This window comes from Ascaphus truei, chromosome 1 (genome assembly GCF_040206685.1).
Source record: "Ascaphus truei isolate aAscTru1 chromosome 1, aAscTru1.hap1, whole genome shotgun sequence".
Taxonomy (NCBI): domain Eukaryota; kingdom Metazoa; phylum Chordata; class Amphibia; order Anura; family Ascaphidae; genus Ascaphus; species Ascaphus truei.
The window spans coordinates 211,287,366-211,296,638 of NC_134483.1; positions in this window are offsets into that span (position 1 = coordinate 211,287,366).

Below are 9,273 nucleotides of genomic sequence, written 5' to 3' on the forward strand. Positions count from 1 at the left end.
GTATATTTCCCATGTGTTCCAGCACACGGACTCTCAAAGGTCTTGATCACCTTTTTGTGTTTTAATCACATATGGTTTAAATTAAAATTTGAGAATATAGCTCACATTATGTCAAGGTTCATGTCACTGTATATATACCCATTGGGGTTCTTATATTTAATTTTTTGTTTTTAAGAACACTTAGGAGACCCAAGGTCATTATAACACCAGGTATTATTGTATCACTTTGTTTATTTAATAAATGTAATTGTGTATGGATTGTAAAGTCACTTATTGAGGAATACAGGGTATCACAAGAAGTTTATTTGTGTATATATTTATTTATCTATTTACACATGGTTTATATGTTTATTTCACCTATTCAATTAAATATAAGATGTTAAATAACATTTGAGAATAATTTATTTGCGTCTTAAACATTTCTGAGTATATTAACGATCTTTTATATATTGATCAAAGCTATTTTCCATTTACAATTACGGATCACAGGGAGTGTGCTGAGAGGGTTGAAGGGGATTGGCTGAAAGTTGTATATATCATCATGAGACGGTCCAGCCCCATCTACGGAGCCTGAGGAAGCCCAAAAAAGGGCGAAACGTGTAGCTCAAAACTCTAAGCCTTTTGAACTTGTGAGGCCACCGTCAAGGAGCAGGCAAAGGAGCCAAGCACCATACCTGGACGCAGGTCTAGTGAGCTGTGCACCACGCGCCCTGCATACTATTTCCTAAGGACTGGGTGGCGTTTTTACTATCAGTCCCTTTGGTGTTAGACCTAATGGCTTTTTTTCCGTTTTTTGTCGCTTTTCATGTTTTTAAAGTTTACACGTGTTTTAACTCCGGTTTCAAGTATCTCTGTGACTTGGTGCAAGGACACGGAGGAATTATCTTACTTTACCCTGGGGATTGAAAGAAAAGATACCATTCCACGTGTGAGCTCACACGTGGCCGTGTGAGTATCGTAATTTTATCCCCATTTTCACCTAACCCTCATCTCCTTTATTTTAAATAGGAGTATCCCTTGTATTTACATTTTCCTGATGTGGAGAGGATAGAGATACCTCCCTCAAGACTGCACTCACATCTACCCGTGTGAGTGTTTGCAGCATTGTTTCTGCTTTTATATATTCCCTTTTCATTTATTCCCTATATTATTTGATTGTTATCTTTGATCTTTTTGATCTGTATTGTTCCTAAACATTCTGTGTTACTCATTTATTTGGAGGGGAACTTCGCATTCAACGGTAGATGGACATCTGAAGATTCTATTATCAAGACCCGAAGAGAAGAAACTTCGTACCAGGAGGATCCAGAAGAAAGAAAGGAAAGAAACCTTCATGTGACAGCATTTACACAAGGCCGTGTAAGTGTTTATGTTATTTCACACTTCATTGTCCCCACGTTTATTAGCACAGGAACTCACACTCCTGTGCTGATTAATTTGTTACCATACATTATACCTCAACCTGTGCTTCCCCTTTCTCTCTCTTGTTTACTTGCCCATGTCTGTCAGGCCTGTGGCATCGGCGAGTTGGTCGTGTTCTGAGGTAGTTACCGGGAGGGTACTTGCGGTCGCCTCTTCCTTGGCGTGGACACGTAATGACTGCTGGTCAGTATGAGAGGCCCTGTTTTCCTGTGTGGGTGTACCTGGATTGAGAGCCTGTTGTAGTGCATCCGTGTGCGCGCTGGCGTGTGGATCACTGTTGAGGCTGTGGCTATCCCAGGTAGCGTGTACCCTTGAAGGAACAGCGTCTTCTCCTCGTGGACCTATATACACTCAATAAATCCCTGACACCAGAACAGGGACTTAAATCTTTTATCACACATAAGACAGGACACAGTATATTTTATTAAAGAGTTATATATAATAGGTATATGTACTGATAACCTGTAAATGAACTGTGGGATTTCAAAGTCATGGATTCGAAGAGACCAGGTGGCGACCTAGCTTTGTGCCTCTGGGTCAATGCGGAGTCCTAACTTGAATATGCAATATATTCATGTGCACCTCGTAGACCTCTAGGGGCATACAGTACAGAGAAGTCAGATTTAGGCCCAGAACTGGTGAGAACTAGAACAGTCCATGAAGCCAGCTGTACAGGTGGTATTACACACCACAAAAACTGAGCAAATGCTATCCAGGAACGTCTAATAAGTGTTGGAGAGGATGTGGGGAGGTGGGAACAATGCTTCATATTTGGTGGAAGTGCAAGAAAATACAGTGTTTTTGGGATGTGATAGTGGAGCAGATTTTCAATATCAACAAGATTAGAATCCCAAAAGACCCGAGTATTATATTGCTAAATGGGGTCAAGGGGCACAGAATCAGAAAATCTCTGTTAATGCATATGCTGAATGCAGCAAGGTGTGCCTTCGCCGCCAACTGGAAAAAAAGCTGGATGCACCTACTATAAGACAATGGGAGTCAAGAATATGGGAGATGAGCTTCAATATATTTATAATTCTCCTAGTGTTATCTTTGGGTTCTCTTTTTGGTATAAATCCGGTTTGATCCCTATTTACCAGTTCCAGTAGATATTCATTAAGTCTATTTTATTTGCTAATATTTTGGCGAGAATTTTGACATCTACATTTATGAGCGATATTGGAAGGTAACTTGCACAGTTTAATTTGTCCTTGTCTGGTTTAGGGATGACTGTTATGTGCACTTTTGACATATACTGGGACAGATTTCCTGTCTCTCTCAATGTGTTAAACATACCTTGAATATATACTATCAGGGAGTTAGCAAAGGACTTATAATATGTACTGTATGCGGCAGTCCATCAAGACTCTGGCTTTTCCCATTGGGCAGGTCTTTTATTACTTTTTCTATTTCATCCCATGTTATAATCGCATTGAGTTTAGCTCTTGTCTCAGGTGTGATTGTTTTTAATTTGAATATCCTTCATAAATATTTTTATATCCTCCTCTATATGCTCCCTTTTCCTATTCTGCATGACTTCTATATTATATAACTTCTCGTAAAATAACCTGAACTCCTCTTTGATAACTTTTGGATCCTGTGACACTACTCCGTCCTGTTTCCAAATGTTACTGATATTAAATTGGCTCTATTTACAGGTATGTTTTAACTGGTTGGCCAGCAACCTATCCATCTTATTACCTTTCTCAACTTACAGTATGTTTAAGCCAAGTCAGCGACTTTTCTATTTTTTGTGTTGCTAACAAATTACATTTTCCTCTGGCTGTTATCTGTTCTGCTAGTATCTCCTTATCAGCTGCTCTCTTATGTTGTGTTTCAGGATCTTGCATTAGTTTGCTTAGTTCTAGAATTTCTTTTTCTCTTAGGCTGCGGCCCCAGTGCCTGCGCTGCATCCGCGCCTGCGAGGCAGGCGGCGCGTGCAGCCAAGTCCCCTGGTCTGCAGTGAGCTGCAGGGGGAAAGACGGGACGGGGGGTGGGGGGAGTGGGGGCGTGACGGGGGCACGGCCATGACATCACCCGGCAGGTTTGCCCTCATTGGCTGAACAACTGGGGGGCGTGGCCTAGCGCTCTGTCGCGAGTCCTCTCAATTTTCTTGAGAGCAGGAGTTTCTGTCAGTGCAGCGTGGCAACCTCCCTTCGCAATGGGCCCGGCGCCATTGTGGGGTGGTCTTGCCCCTGCAGCGCCCACCACAACGGGCACTGCAGTAGCCAGCGGGGTCGCAGCCTTACTTTTTGCCTGAGAGAGGCTTGTTGAATAAACACTACCCTTATAACACTTTTATGAGCCTCTCACAATATTGCCGGGGATATATTTCCTACATTATTTTCTACAGTGTAGTTTTTAAGAGCTTCCTCAATTATTAATTCCAACCTAGTATTTTTTAGTAAAGACATTCAGTCTCCATGTCCACTCACCTTTCTGCGTAAACTCCACCTCTAGATCAATTTCTAAAATTACTGGTGCTTGATCTGACCACGTAATATTGCCAATAGTAACTTTCCTTAATTTACTCACGTTATTTGGATCTATAAAAAGATCATTTATCCTGGAATAGCTATCATGTGGGTGTGAGTAATATGTATAATCTTTCCCTGATGGGTTTAAGACTCTCCATGTATCAACCAATGCCTGCTGGTCCATTATTTTATTTATAAACTTTGTTTGTTTTTTGCTCACTTTTGTATATCCTTTGGAGGTGTCTAACACCGGATTTAGCGCCACATTGAAGTCACTGCCCAGATACAGAGCTCCTTCTCTAAATAGATTCATTATTGACAGTACTTTCTCTAAAAAATCTGCCTGTCCCACATTGGGGGCATATATATTTGCTAGTGACCTTCTTCCCTTTTATCTTCCCTTTAATCATAATATAGCTACCTTCCAAATCCCTCTTCGTGGTGATATCCTGCAACTCAAAATTCTTGCTAAGCAGAATTTCCTCCCCATTTTTCTTATATCTTGAGGAGCTATAGAAATTTTGTACAATATATTTATTGATCATTCTCGGTTCTTTATCTCTCTTAAAATGTGTATAACCCATCTATCCCCCCCAATCGCAGATTGGACCCTCTAAGGAGTTCTGGGGTCTGGCTATATGTCTCTGTGGGCTGCATAGCTGCTGGCAACAGGAGGGCCTGAGTCTCCCGCGATGACATGGGGAACAACAGGAACAGGTTACTGGGGTGAATGCCTTCGTTCTCGTTCAATGGTGCAGCGCCTCCATCTGTTGTAAGCCCCAGGGACGCGGGGTGGAATCCCTACCACAGAAATCCCCCTCCCAGGGATGAGAGATTCCAGTCTCACACTAGGTTATCTTTTAAAACCAGCAGACTCTTTATTCTCTTGGGCAGCAGCAGTAGCCGACAAGTACAGTTGATGCACAGTCCACTAACTGTTCTCCCTTGTGATGGTCCCTGTCGCCACTCTGGACCAAAGGGCATCCAGAGTGGGGCTAGCTCTTCCCTCACCCCCTAAGCAGGGTGAGAGGTATTTGGTCCACCTATAACTCACTAGCTATATCAGCTCTACTCATGAGCTGATCACTCCTCTCCTCCCTAACACTAACTCATTCAGACTGACAGAATACACATTCTCTCTAAATAGGAAATGCACTGCTCTTTATGATCTCAGCAGGCACCGCCCCTGTGTCTCTTGATTGGACACAGGGTCAGGTGACCTACCTCCACCATTCAGGGCAAGTGCTTGAAGTGGGGGAAACCCATAATAACTATTGGCAAACCTGCCCTTATCAGGAATTATACCAGGAGGAGGATAGAATTATAGTCCCATTTCTTACCAGGGCTACATGTGTTTCCTGCATAAACATTACATAATTTTTCATCTTTTTTATCTCTTCAAGGGCCCGTCTCCTTTTCACTGGTGTGTTTAGTCAAGTTAACATTCAAAGTGCCTATCCTATATGTCATATTTGTTGTGGTGTCTAGATTCTTAGCTGATAGGTAGTGACCAACCTAAAATGTATTTCTTACTCCAATCTCTACCTTCCTTAGTGTCACCTTTTCCTCAGAGATCACCTGCCAATTGAGACCCTGGGTACTTTCTCTCTGCATCGTTTGACTTGTTATAGAAGAAAAACAAACAAAAAAACATAAAAAGCCACACATATGCAAATTTAACCAAAAATTGGGATCAGTTTCTTGATGCCCCATTTCTTGAGATCTCCTGACCTACTCTCTCAAAATGGGTGCCTCTGTTACTAAAATCACTAGTAAACAAAGCCACACGACCACACCACCTGCCTACCTTGGTGTGGAAATATAAGGGGGGAGATGAATGTGTGCAGACCCAGATGGTCCAGCCATCCCCGTTCCAGCTCCACGGGGGGGAGGGAAGGGAAAAAAAGGGGAGGTGGGGGAAGGGAGATGAGGAAGGGGAGGGGGGAGGGTGGGAGAGGGGGAGCAAAAGACAATCATCTGTCAACTTTCTTTTTCCATTACAGTCTTAATAGTTAGCTTCTTAGCCCTTTCTTGTACACATACAGACTATCCTACCTTAACAATCTAATTAACGGCAAGACAACATTTTACCCTTGGTTTATTATCTATCATATGTCTATTATAACATCACAGCACTACTATAGGTCTCTTTATAAACCAGCCTAGAGAGCATAACCATACATCAGACCTCTGTTTTGACAGCAAAACATAAGTATATAGTCAATGATCTTAATTATTAACTCTTGTTCAATCGGTGGTCTCTGTTTCATTCTGTGGTTTCCTCCTGTCTACGTACTTTTGGCAACTGCTGTCGCTGTCCTTTCTGTTCAATTTACTTCCCATTTCTGCCCATTGTTGACCTCTCCGCTCTGGATGGGTCTGGAGGGTTCCTGAAGTCGCGGAGTCCTGCGGTCTTTCACTTGCTTTGTTTCCTGGAATATTGAGTCTTTCAAAAAAGTTAGTGGGGTTTTCTCCGTATCTAAGCATGGAAACTTTCCCCTGCTATATAACGATCAGTTTGGTAGGGAATCCCCATTTATATCTCACATTGGCTTTTTGTAGATGCGCAGTAATTTCCCTCATGTTTCTACAGTGCTGTAAGGTGAACGTGGAGAGATCGTTATACAGCTGGATCCGGGCCCCTTCATATTCTATATTATCAATGCTTCTGGCATTCTGCATGGTCATTTTCTTTTGCATAAAATCTTGCATTTTTATGACAGTGACTCTCAGGTGGTCTGGGCCTGGGTGTTAGCGCTCTGTGTGCCCTATCCATCTTCCAGATCCGTTCCTGTGAATCGTCCGTCACATTGGGAAAATAACTTTTTTAGATATGGGACTAACTCTGGGGTTTTCACCGTTTCAGGTATCCCCCTGATCCTTATATTAGAGCGTCTCCCTCTATTGTCCAGATTTTCTATATGCAGAAGCATATTCTGTACAGTCTCATCTTGTTCCTGCACTTTATGGGTTACATACTCCTGTACTGTTGAGACCGCTCCAGCTTCTTTCTCCAGATCATCTACCCTGTCTCCTAGAGTAACAATATAATTTTTGATCTCAAACAGTTCGGTTTTATGCATTAGCGTTAAATCTGTTAACAGCTTCTGTATGTCATCTCTGGACGCTAGATTTGTCAGATATGCTTTTGTAACATATTCTAGCTGTCCTTCAGCCATTATCAAATCTTTTTCTTTTCCCTGCCCAGGCGAGCCTTGTGGAGAACAGGATGGTGTTCATGCATAGGCTGCGCCTGTGTGCTTTGGCCCTACGTCTGCTCGCCGGAACTTCTGAAGTGTGCTTTCAGCTGCTGTAGGTTTTTTTTGTTGTGTTGGGCATTTTCTACAGTTCTATTGTTGCCTTGCACATCTATTTTGTTTTAATTCGCTTCAGGGCAATTTTGGTTAATGCTGCTAGTATGTGCCTATAGAGTTATTTTGTTTGGCTCATATAGTAGTAATAACTCCCTTGTGGTCACTGTACCACTTCGGCCATCTTGTTCATTGCCTGCCACATCTCGCCTATCTCCCCTACTCACTCACGCCTGTGGGCAGCGACCATCTTGGATCCTGGGTCTGGGAGGCACAGCCAGCTGGCCTTCTAGAGCTCCAGTCAGGGGGCAGTACGTGCTCTCCCTATCACCCAGAAGAGTATCTGCTCTGCAGCCCCAGGAGAGGTGGGGGCTCCGGGTCCCCAGAGCTCCGGTGGGGAGGGGGGGGGAGGAGGGTGGTAGTCACTCCTGCTGCCTCCCGAGCATCAGCTGCCGGTTCCTCAGCTCCTAGGCAGCTTCTCTGGTGCTCGTGGCTGTTGGGCTGCTCCGGATGCTTTAGGCTCACTCCCCAGGGGGAGCGGAGCTGTTCGATGCCATCTTTTGCCACGATGAGTCCGTACTTCTCTGGCCTCCGCCGGGGTTAATACCGCCACGCGTTGGTGGGAGTGGCATTCGGACAGAGGCTCAGGGACACCCCGTTCACCAGGGGCTGACCTGGGGTGCTCCTATGTATATTTTCCCCTGCGATCCGCACAGAGCTCAGTAGCTGTGAGACCGCTCGCCTCGGCTGCTGGACACACCCCAAATTCATGTATTTTTAAGGAAACCACCAGCTAAAATTAACCTCTGATGTACCAGTTTGATTAAAATATGTAATACCTCATGATACAGCTGTAACAGTGTTTCCCCCACCCAATCACAGATAGGGGCCATTACAGGGTGTATGGTGCATATGCATGCTGGCAACAGGAGGTCTGAGTTATCCGCCGATGGTAGTGGGGACACAGGAACAGGCTTCTGGGGTTCATACCCCTCATATCTCCTTAGCAGTGCAGCACCTCCATCTGCCGTAGGCTCCAGGAACTGAAGGTGATCTCCCACGGTAGAACTTATTGCCTCTCCCCAAGTAAGGTCACGCACCAGGCAGGAGGTATATTGCAAAACAGGAACGGGTTTATTACTACACTCTGCAGTAACAGTTACACGGTTGAGTTCTGCCAGATACAGTCTGTCAGTTCAACTGTCACTGAAGATGGTCCCTGGACCGCCACTACAGGCCAAGGGCACCCGCAGCCATCCTAGCTCTTCCCCAACTCACTAGCAGTGCAGAGGTGTGGTCCACACTCACTCTCCCCCCAGAGGGAGGGCCCCAATCTCAGGCTCCCAGTTGTGTGACCTGCCTTCCTCAGAGGGGAAGGAACTACTAACTTTACGGCGGTCCTGCCCTTAAATACAGCCAGAAGACAGGCACCAAAAAACACACAAAACAAATCCATTGAATCCCTCACATGTGCTTATAGTATGCGCGACGGAGCAACGTCGCGTCCAAAAATTTGGAAGCCTGTGAAATTTGATTTTTTTTAGAGACAGTAGCCACCTGTGACTGTCTCTAAACCAATCACAGAGTGCTGCCCTCCTACTTGTTGATGTCACTGGCCTTGTCACCAGCAACGTCGCTTAAAACTAAAGTTCAACTTTCGCCAGTGGCGATGGCGACAGGTGACGTCATCAGTCGCGTCGCCGTCGCCAACACTATAAACGCGGCCAGAGAGTAACTCTACTGAAATATGTATTTGACTACGTACCATGGTGTAAAGCTCACGCTGCCCACAAACAAGACAAGACCCCGGCACTGAGGTGGGAAGGTAAAACACACACCCCCAGCAGCGGAGGCATGCCTGGAAGGCGGATAGTCTACTGTTGCCGGGTCTGGGTTTGAGAGTATAGGAGATGCGCTATACTTGCCGGGTTCTTGGATTGGAGAGAGCAGGATAGTAGGGGTCCATAAGCCGCGGTCTGGGATTGTAGAGAGTAGAGTATTACGAGTCCGTATGCCATGTTCAATGGTAGGAGAGATCGCCGTAGTCGAGGGTAAGTCAAAGT